At 39.8% G+C, this 11855-nt stretch overlaps 1 pseudogene; it reads left to right on the top strand.

Annotated features, from left to right (window-relative positions):
* Positions 1 to 10081: 10081 nt before the first annotated feature.
* Positions 10082 to 10696, top strand: Kdelr1-ps1 (KDEL endoplasmic reticulum protein retention receptor 1, pseudogene 1; annotated as a pseudogene).
* Positions 10697 to 11855: the final 1159 nt, after the last annotated feature.

The following is an 11855-nucleotide window of genomic DNA, read 5'->3' as shown; positions in this document are numbered from 1 at the left end:
AGCTTCTCCATATAGTACTACTAAGCAGAGAACGGATGTTCAAACCATGGGACTGTGAGGACCACTTCATACCCTCATGGAGTAGCAGGTAGCCACACTTCTGCATGCTTAAGAAGTTTCTTGGAGCTCTCAATGAAAAGCTGTTGTGGGTCAATCTGCCACCACAGACTTCAATCTTTACATTTTAGCTAACACCTTTCAACCCTGAAGTTATTTCCAATTGAAGTGTGTTTGCTTACAATAGAAGACGGCAAAAGATATTTTAATATCATGTAACTAGCTGGTCCCTCATGAACTTTTACTCCCTACTTTGAGCATCCAGGGATGAGCCTTCCTGAACCAAATGATGCCTATCATAAGTATAAAGTGGTACTGTTCTGACTCCTACATTTGTTGATATTTATTATTTCTGTCTTCTGTGTTTATTAGTTGTGTCTCTCTTGCCCCTTTTTATATGCACTACTTGAGATGTCACCCTTGAAAAGAGCTGATTAATCACAAGTATTTATTTTATTTAGTGAATAAGTGACCGTTACTGTTGTTTGCATGTAACACTCATATTGTCCTCTATTTGACCACAGGTAGCCCCTTCAAAATGATTTCCCTATCTTTTAAGTATTTCCTTACTTTCCAGGCAATACAGTGTTCCAAACTGCACTGGTCCCTTCCCTATGTAGCCCTGGAACCAGACATTTCTCTGTGGATCCTCCTAGTGTGGAAAAGTCAAACACTACAAATGCAGAGAAACCATCATTGCTGTAACACTCCCACGAAAAAACACATCCCTAAACTCAAGCCTGAGAAGCATTAGACAAACTGAGACAGAGGACTTCTCTAACAAACAAGCCGGAATCCCACCCCCCAAATTCTCAATGTTCTGAAGTGCAAAGGAAAAGTAAGAAAGTGTCCCCAATAAAGAGGAACCCCTTCAAGGCATAAACAAAAATGGCACTGATTCTAGCTAGGATTGTGGTCAGATTTTTTAAATTCTCTATTGAGAATATTTTTGGACGGGAGGTCAAATGTGAATGGAGACTACAGATTAGATAATTATACTGTTAATGCTAATATTTCACAGGGAAAGCATAATAAGGCAAATGTTTTGGTATATGCTAAAGGGTATATAGGAACTCTCTGTGGACTTCTGGTAAATTTTCTTTAAGTTTCTATTTATCTCCAAATATAAAGTTTAAAAACTTGGCAACAGGATGTCAAGGCAAGTGACTAACACAACTATGATCCAGGTATAAATCATGTTTTACCCATGTGCATCAAGTTCAATATGCTCACTTTAATAATATATCTTTAAGAATATATCTTAAGTATTTGTAATAAGTACATCTAGCCTATAATTTCATAGATAATAGTACCTATTGTTCTAAATTTTAAAACATCAGTTTAAAGACATATATTCAATCATATGCAGAAATAGCAAAAAGTTGTGAACTAACCAATAATGACTACCCTTTAAGGAACACAGGGATGCTAAAAACAAAAACAAAAACAAAAAACCCAAGGTTTAAATCAGGATCTCCATTTAGACATAGAACCATACCAGTAGCTTAGAGAAACTTATATTTGTTTACAAAATGGGCGTACAAATGGCATATTTGTCTAAACCATTCTCTGTAATGACTATAAAATAATGTGGCTAGGACAAGGATCATTACCCCATCAAAGGAGCTCTGGATGTAAGTAGAGCCTCCTGAGAAAGGCCTGCGTTCCTCTCTTTGTCTTAGCATTTGCCAGTTCTTTCATCTGCCAGCCAACCAGTATGTTATGGCCCTCTTCTTGCCACCGCCGCCTCCTCCTCCTCCCCCCTTCCTGAGAATGACCCTCTCTGCTCTTGTCCTTTCTGTCTGTTGCAGTGGTTCTCAACCTTCCTAAGGCTGTGAGCCCTTAACACAGTTCCTCATGTGGTGGTTTAAACCATAAAATATTTTTGTTGCTTCTTTGTAACTGCAATTTTGCTACTGTTATAAATGCTAACGTAAATTTCTTTGTTTTCTGATTGTCTTAGGAAACCCCTGTGAAATGTCATTTGATCCCCACAGGTTAAAAACCACTGGTCTTTTGGAAAAGCAGGACACAAAACTCAAAGCTCTGGAGAGACCTTCTCCAAAACCCATCTCCAGAGTTAGGTCTTGTGTAGACAGCTAGACTTCCTTCATCCCAGTCATTTATCCCTGAGCTTGGAATGACACATGGCTCCCTGGGCATTTGACCATGTGAGGAGTGAGGTTACCCCACCCCAATGCAGATACTTATTTAATATCATATTCAGGATAGCCTTGAGCTCACAGCAAAAAAAAAAAAAAAAACACTCAGCAAAAGATGAAAATATCCCAAGTCAAAAATGTATTTAGGGCTGGGGATTTAGCTCAGTGGTAGAGCACTTACCTAGGAAGCGCAAGGCCCTGGGTTCGGTCCCCAGCTCCGGAAAAAAGAACCAAAAAAAAAATGTATTTAGTGCAATTAATTTACCAAACATCACAGCTGAGGAACACACTGTCCTGTAAGAGTGCTCAATTGTCTACTCATGTGATCACATGGCCACCCAACAGCTCATGCAAGAAGGAAGGGAGGAGAGGGAGATAGAGAAAGGTATTGTTCTGCTACTGCTTACCACTATTCCAGGCAAAAATCCAAATTCCAAGTATAGTCAGTTTTCTTCAGAAAGAATGCCACTTTCACTGCACCATAAAATAAAATTAAAAAAAAGAGGAAGAAACTAAGTCACAGACCATCTGTTTGTGTCCCCTCTACTCCAACATGGAGTTTAAAAGCTACATCTTATCAGTAAACTATCAATATTAATTGTAATGACAAGCTAGGGCTTTTAAATTTTAATCCGTACGCAAGCTCTCTGGCGTCATCATGAAAAAGCAGGGTTGGATGCAGCAGGTCCAACTGTAGGGCCTGACACCCAGCTCGGAGGTGATACTGATGCTGCCCACAGAGCATACTCAGAGTCTCCGGGAACAAAGGCCCTGGGGAGATGACTAACCCACAGCGGGTTCCACATTCGTCTCCTCCTGCCCCTGCCAACTCCTCATTTTCTAAAAGGAATTGTTAGCTGAAGGAACTCGCTAAGAAAAGTCAATCAAAAGATGACAAAGAAACGTGTAAGAAATTCGCAGCTCTACATGAGAGAGGTTGATTAGGGTCAAAAGAAGATATATTTAAACCTAATTAAGATAAAGGGTCCCTCATTAGGCTGAGAGAAATTCTAAAAGTAAAAGCTCTGAGGACACATTGATTTCTGTCAGATTCTTGTCAGGAGAATATTGCATCAAGGGAGCGTGCTGACAGCTTTGAAGAGCGACAGTCCTTACTATAACTCTGAAGGCACTTTTAACGCTATAAAACTTGGGAAATAATAACAGCTTACATGGATAAACTGTTTTAAATTTTACAAGATTCTTTGACGTTCATTAACACATTGCAGTCCTGATTTCTTCAACCTGTTATGTATTTTTCTTACCAATCTACAAGTCTCCTAGAGGCCAGGGACCTGCCTGCTTTGTCTTTGTGTCCAAAGCATTTTGTAAAAGTCTGGCGTTTAGCAGATATGTGACAGATATACTGGCTTGAAAAATACTTTTCTATGAGTTGCCAATTACTGATAATATTTGAATCCCATTGGTTGGTGGTATATAAAATTATTTTATATCCCTAAGAAAGAAGAAATGTTGCCATTTAATTTTTGTGTCTCATAGATTGCAGTGTATGTGACAAGTACAGAGATATTGAAATATGGAGATAAGCGTGTATGTTCAGATGGAGAAACTGTGGTTGGAAAGATGGTTCAGTGGCTAAGAGTGCATACTGCTCTTGGAGAGGACCCTAACTGGGTTCCCAGCACCCACACGGAGTAGCTCACAATTAACTAGTGCCACGGGATCCAACTCCCTCTTCCAGCCTCTGAAGTTACCTGCACTCCACGTACCTACACACAATTTAAATAATAAAAACAAACTCTTTTTAATTGAGAAATTATAATAGTGGGGCTTTGCTACGAAGTCAGTCACTCACTTCAGACATGAAATGAACTCATGACCATAAATTTGAGGTGCTGAAGATGTCATCAGAAAGGCACAAATTGGGACAAGGCACTTGTTTATAAATGCAGTGACTTTAGGGAATGTGAGACTCTTCCTAGACTGTAATCAAGCAACCAGTTATATTTCCTGCCATTAAACAAACAAAAAACAAAAACAAAAACAAACAAAAACCAAAAAACAAGGAGAAGCTTTGAGACACTCCTGAAGGGTAATAGCCCCGTTCTAGAAGGAATACTGAAAGGTAAAAAGGACAGAAGAGGAGCAAGAGGAAGAAAATGGTGAGGAAAACAGAGACGCCATTTTATATCAAATTACTCATGTAAAGAGAAGCCTGGAGCTATAGCAACCCAAGGAGTGAAGATGCTTTAGAACCTTTAGAAACTTTGGTTGGAAACTTGGCCACCGACATAAAAGCCCATACAAACCAAATGTCTTTCCATTTCAGACTAATGTTCCAGGAGCTAGTCTAAAGGTTGACAAAGGAGACCCTGATAGTCACAGCCAATAGCAGTGCCTAGCACCCCATGAAACAGAAGAAGAAATTATAATGATCCCCAAGTGGGGTGTTGTTAGTGGGTGAGGTGCATGTCGCCATAATTCAGAATAGCTGTCACACTCCCATGCTACACGGCGATGACCTGAGGTTAAAGTTATTCATACAGCTTCTCTCTAATACTGCCTTGGGGACAGCTATTTCATTACTGGTATGCTTCGGTCTCCTCATCTGTAAGAGGGTAAGAGCAAGCATACACATCATCTTAATGTGATAATCAGGTAAGTTAATACCAAAGAACTTCTTAAAGACAGCCCCTGGCAAGTAGCCATTGTTCAACAAATGCCCTCTATTCCTTACAATCACTACCTGAATTACAAATTACCACAATGGCATCATGCAGCATCACTGAGAGAAAAACAGGTTGCCTATGCCAGCAACATTCCAAAATGGTGTGTGTGTGTGTGTGTGTGTGTGTGTGTGTGTGTGTGTGTGTGTGTAAGTCAATGGATGTTTTCCTAGAACATTCTCTACTGTATTCTTTGAGACAGGATCTCTCATAAAACCTAGAACTCATTAATTTGTCTTGACTAGTGGGCCAGCAAGCCTCAACGATTCTCTTTCCCAGTGCTCAGATACAGGCAGCCTTCCCTTCTACATGGGTTCTGGCAATCCAGCTTAGGTTCTCATGCTTACACCGCAAGTATTTCACTGACTGAACCTTATTCACAGACCCACATTCTCAAAATCTCCTCCCAAAATTATAAAGTAAAATATTGGTTTACATAGGCAATTGGAAAATGCTAGAAAGCATCTGATTACAGAAAGTCAACCTGGGTGCCCATTCCTACTGTTCATGGAGCTGTAGGAACTTACAGGAACCAAGTCTTCAACCTACATCACAACCACCCTGTATCTCCTTTCGGGATGCACATGATGTGCTATGTAATCGGTCTTGTGCACAGAAGCATGAACCTGAAGAGTCAAGTGTATTGGTTAATAAACCAACGCACCCCTCACACCAGCCCCACACTGCAGCCCTGCTTCGAAACTGCAGGCACGTTGCATTTGTCAGCTGGTTCAACTGCTGGGCTTCCACATAATCTGGAAATGTGAAAGATCCCAAATTATCTTATCCTGAGGTGACAAACCAAGCCAGATGCCCACAAGCCCAGGCAGCTTACATGCAAATAAATGAATCAAGACAGTAGCAGGGGCATCAATCTCATAACTCTTGAGGAAAAACAAGTTTATTTCTTATCTTAAGATTAATGAACCAGGCTATGACCTCACCTCTAATTGTGGCTGAAACAGAAACTGGGTACTGTTTCTAATCTACTCTGCAACAAGATAATAACTTCGTGTCACAAAAAGTTCAAAAGCAAGGGCCTGTCCTTATCTGAAGAACTATTTAAAAATATCCAGTGACTAGCTGTTAATGTAGAATCACAAACTTCTCCCCATATGTACTAATGTTTTTTTTAATATAAATAGCTGGTGAAATTAGCTTTTGGAATGAAAAGACTTTGCTGTTCTGTTGTATATATGAGTATAAAATAATTTTATAGCACATTACTGGTATCTTTTTGCATTGTTTTGAACTAATACTGGTGTGTGTGTGTGTGTGTGTGTGTGTGTGTGTGTGTGTGTGTGTGTGTGTGTATGTGTCTGTGGAGAGAGAGAGAGAGAGAGAGAGAGAGAGAGAGAGAGAAGGCATTGTACTTCCTGCTTCTAACTCCAAGTTTAAACATAACCTTGAAAAGTTCAGAGGAAGAAGAGGGATGGCAGACAGGGAAAATATAGAAAACAACTTGGTTTCCTTATATGGGATAAGCCCTAGGGATGGCCAAAGGATTTCAAGGGTTCACATTTAAACACACTGGATGTGTTCTCTGAAAAATACGTTTACATCTAATGTAATTTCACGTGATTAACAGTGATCATACCCACTGATCTTTCTTCCACATGGAATATAAAATTTATGTATGGGGGGTGGAGGTGGTCCTCAGTACCTCATATCCCATCAGCAAGGCTGTAAGCACAGGAAGATATCCATTCTGACAATCTACTTTAGAGGACAAGCAAAGCAAAAGCCACATCTCCCAATAAATCCACCCAAGGAAGGTGGCACAAGCCTTGGGCTTTGTCACCAGAGAATAGAATCCAGATGCAACTTTAAACTGTTATATTCCCATGTAAATAGATTTGAAAGAAAAAAATGTAATGGTGTGATTCTGAAGTTTAGGTAATGAATTATGCTCCCTGGACAGCTCGAAATTCTAGACCAGTTCTAACCAGGTGAACAGGTCTTTTTGGTTTTTGTGTGTATATGATTATTTCTTTTTTATTGAGCTATTTTCCATGCCTAAATTATCCATTCCAAGCACAGTCAATTTAATACCCAAGAATGCTATATATAAATGAAGACATTTTGCTAAGAGTCAAATGAGTAAAAGTCTACAGAATATCCTCAATGTTGAAAGAACTTAAGTGGAAACAAAAATCAATACCTGTTGTTCTGTGGTGTGAGCTGCCTCAATTTGTTTGTTATTTGTTTGGCTTTTTGAGACAAGGTCTCAGGCTAGCTTGACCCTCCTCCCTCAGTTCCACAAGTACTGGGATTGCAGATGTGTGCTCCTAAGAGAAGACTTTACCACCTAGTACAAGGGAAGATCTGGACTCAAATAACCGAATACTGAAGCTCCACTAGAAGGGATATATTCCAGTGGAGACTTCGAATTGAATAATATTGTATTCTGTGTACGCTCTATGTATTTCTCTGTGTATATACCTATGGTAAAGTTTACTGCAGACATTAGGCTCAGAACATTAGTGATAATATAGTAGAACAATTATTAAAGCAGTAAGAAAATATCATGATTACGTAAAATAAAAGTTGTCCGGCACAAGCACTGTAATATTTCAGTAGTGTCTGAAAACTCACACAGCTACACAGGGACTAATGGGAGGGTAGTATATACAACATGGATACACAGAAGAAAAGAAAAAAAGGATGAGTCACATCCTGGGAGTTATCGATTAGGATATTGAAAGCTTCCTCATTCTATTCAGAATGGCAAACAGCCTAAAACTCATGAATTATTTATTTCTTGAATCTCCCACCCAAGATTTCTGGCCAATCTAATAGAGGTGAGTAAACGAGAAGAGAAACGAGCAATGTGTTGATTGCTATATTTGTGGATAGGTGGAAATTAGCATAATCAGTCATGAAGGATCAAGTTTGGACAAATGAGATGCCAAAGAGAAGCCATGCCTTGATGCAAAAGAGACAATGAGAAATATTAATCTGATCAGCAAATCTTATGGTCAGTAGAGCAGTGTGATTTGCTTAACATCTACAAGATAAAGCTAATTTGACAATCATGTAGTTAGAGAACAAAGCATGTCCGTGTCCTTCAGAAATTCATACTTCTTGGGTAACTCAAGCAAAATCCAGATTTTAGTTTAAATTCCAAACTAATACAAAAATTTTGCCCATCCAAATTTTCTCCAAGTGTCCCCCCTTTTCTTTATTGTAGAACTCAAGTCCAACCTATAAAAGTGTTCTTCTTTTCTAAGCTCATAAATATCTCTTCTCTGAACCTGACTATAGGCTGGGCCAGGGGCATGACTCAGTGGGAAAAGGCACTTGCCACAAAGTCTGGTAATCTGGGTTCAATTCTCTGAACCCACCCAATAGACAGAGAAAAACAACTGAGCCAAATTGTCTTCTGACCTGCACATGAACTCCACAGAACATACATGTTCCCTCACAATGCATGCAAATAAAGAAATGTAACTATAAAAATAGTTTTGAAAAATTCAAAATGATCATATCTTTCTTTTGCATTCATGTGATGCCTTGTATCTAAGATTCAGTTGTCTTTTTACAACATTTTTTTAATGTTTCTTGTTCTTCACTAATAAATTGGGACTGGCTTCAAAGTCTGGAGATAATTAATATTATTTCTTGGTTTTTTTTTCCTAAAGTCTTGACTCAGTGGCCAACAGAGAATAGAAGTTCAGTTGGGTAAGATCTCCTAAACTTAGATCTTGAACTCTGTTTAAATTGGCACCTTGGACAGGATATTTGCTCAATGCCTCGGCTTCCTTGCTTATAACTTAAGACAATAACCGTGCTTACTTACTTCATGAAGATACAATCAACATTAAATAACAATTGCAAAATACTTTCTAAGTTTCCAGAACATAGCAAAAATTAATAAATTCCAGCATGAATCAAGATATACCATGATGAACCATGTTAACAACAACAAACTTTCAGTGCCTCGATGGCTGGAAATATCTAAGATTGATTTCTTTTTAATGTCATAGTTTGAAGGGGTCAATAAGGGGTTTCTGCTCAACGAGTTCTTCACAGATCCAACTGGACCATATTGAATGTCATGGGCTACCATACCGACATAGAAGATATTCATAAATGTCCTGTACCAGCAACTAAATAATCAGTAACTGAAGTCACATGTCTCATTTCAACTCTGTTATGGATACTGTTGCAGTTTAGATATGAAGTGTCTCCCCAAAAGAGTCATGTGGAAATATAGTCCCTAATGCAATGTTCAGAGGTATGACTTGGAATGTAATTGGATCTTGAGGCCACTAACCTAATCAATTGATCCATCTACTGAGAGACTCCTAATTGAATAGACTATTGTGAGTGAACAGAAATTATAGAAGATGGTGCCTAATTGGAAAAAGTGGATCACTAAGGACAAGACTTAGAAAGCTATTTCACTCCCTACTTCTTCCTCTATCTATCTCTGCTGCTCCTTTCTTCCTGCCTGATGTGAGAGAAGCTCTGTTCTAGCCTGTTCTCCCCACCATGGTGTTCCAAATGACGCACACACACTGTCAGTCAACCATGGACTGCAGGTCTATGAAGCAAAATAATTCTTCTGTCCTTTAAATAGTTTCCCTGTGGAATTTTATCACAAAAATACTGACTACTATAGAAAATGTGTGCCACAAGTGAGATCCTGTCTGCCTATTCCTGTCTATATTCTTTAGACTTTCAAACTGGCTTGAGGGAAGAATTTCAAAAGATTTGAAGAAGCCAGCCAAGAGGAAAAACTTAGAAGTTTACAAGCCAACCTTAATGACAAATTCTGGTATGAGTCTAATATGCCAGAATGCTGATAGTAATGTGGAAAGCAGAAACTGTGCTCTGAAATTTCAGATGTGACTGGGACTATACTAAAAGTTAGATTAGGAGTCATCTACATTTCATTCTAATGAATAACTTGTCCAGATTTTGTCTATTTCCCAAGAGTTTGTAGAGGCTAATGTATTAAAGATGAACATTACCCACCTCGGCTCTTCTCCCTTTTCTCTCAGCCAACTTTTACCACCAGCTCCGGCCTCGGCTCACCTTCCAGAGACCCTTCCTTAGAGCTGAGCTACTGAAGAGTTTCTCTCCCACCCTCAACCTGGCAGTACCGCAGCTCCAGGGCAGCCTGGCCAGCCAGCCTCCCTCACAGTTCAGACCTTCCTGAATCCTCCTGTCATGAACCTCTTCCGATTCCTGGGAGACCTCTCCCACCTATCATCTTGTTACTACTCAAAATCTGTAAGTCGTGATCGTGTGCAGGCATTAGAGCCAAGTCCTGTTACTATGGTGTTCACTACCTGATATCTGGACCTGTTCACCAACTACATTTCACTCTACAATACCTGCATAAATGTGGTCTACATAGCTTGTTCCTTTACCATAGTGTGGATGATCTACAGCAAGTTCAAAGCTACTTATGGTGGAAACCATGAACTTTCCAGGTGGAGTTCTTCGTTGTTCCTACTGCTATTTTGACATTCAAAAATAGCATTACTTCACCCCTCTGGAGATTCTATGGACTTTCTCCATGGAGTCAGTGACTATCTTGCCACGGTTGTTCATGGTGAGCAAGTTGGTGAGGCAGAAACCATCACCAGCCATTACCTGTTTGCACTGGGTGTCTATCATACACTCTATCTCTTCAACTGGATCTGGTGTTACCACTTCTAGGGCTTCTTTGACCTCATTGACATCCTTGCTAGCCTGATCCAGACAGTCCTCTATTGCGATTTCTTCTACCTCTATATCACCAAAGTCCTCAAAGGGAAGAAGCTGAACTTGCTGCCATAACCCTGGCCTCACCAGCCTTCTCCGAGGCAGGGCAGGAAGCAGAGAAAAGAAAGGCTGCAGAAGACCAAGAGCTTTCCCATCCAGAGTTGACTTTGTGAAGAGCTCACTTCTCCTGGCTCCCTACCCCTAAAGCTGGGTTTTGGGGTCCATGGAAGACCTCCTCTCCTGGGGAGCTCAGGACCTGAGCTATTTCTAGTCTTTACTCTTTTAGAGAAGAAAAACAAAAAAAAAAATCTTTCCACTATTTGGTTTTTGATTCTGATGACTTTTTTCTCTTCTACATGGCCATGATTTTTCATAAACTGTGTTTTGAGTGTTCTCTGAACCAGGTCTGATGGAAGTTTATCCCCTTCTCCAAGGTTCCACCCTAGCCCCATGGTTGTCAAACACTACATCTGCTAATGTCTGCCTGCCCACCTTGGCTATGACCACAATGCTTCCCTACGAGTTCCTGGATTGGTGGTAAGAAGGAAGAAAGTTAAGGAGGATCTACTAATTTTTCATGAGTTTTCCCCCAGAATTTGTTAGCTTTCATGGGCGGGGGTTGTTATGCTTTTGATAAATAAGGAGAAGCTATGGGTTTAGGCATGGGAAAGAGGTTGGCTGACCCTAACTACACTCTGACAACATGTTTTTGTACTGGCTGATTCTTTGTTCTCTTTAAATAAACCAAGGGAAACTGTCAAAAAAAGAAAGTAAAGGTGATCATTATTCTACAAAGCAACCTAGAGTGCCTGCAATGGCATGGTTATTGTTGGCTTCTTTTAGCCATATTTAGAGTAAAAGTAAGACCTATTAAACTAGGGCAGAAAGATTTGACAAACATGCTGCCTGGGTTAAATAGGAGAGCTTTTAGCGTTTAGTTCAAGGATGGTACAACTGCTGGCCGAGATGAAAGCTACTGAAAAGAAGCCATGTACTTTTATCAAGTCATTAGGAAAGATGATGTAGGAAAAGCTTGGGAATTAGTTGCGCCATCCTTATCAAAGGGTGAAGCATGCAGAAGTGTAAATTCACTTAAAAGATATTACTTTGGGAAGATAATTCTAAGTTTTTCTGCTTCCCCATGTGGTGTTTTGAACAAGAATGGCTTCCATATGCTCATATGCTTGGTCCCTAGCTGATAGAACTGTTAGGAAAGGATTAAGATATGTGGCCT

The sequence above is a fragment of the Rattus norvegicus genome, chromosome 14 (genome assembly GCF_036323735.1).
Source record: "Rattus norvegicus strain BN/NHsdMcwi chromosome 14, GRCr8, whole genome shotgun sequence".
NCBI classification, from domain to species: Eukaryota; Metazoa; Chordata; class Mammalia; order Rodentia; family Muridae; genus Rattus; species Rattus norvegicus.
The sequence above is the reverse complement of the archived record's forward strand: the minus strand, read 5'-3'. Positions and strand labels throughout refer to the sequence as shown.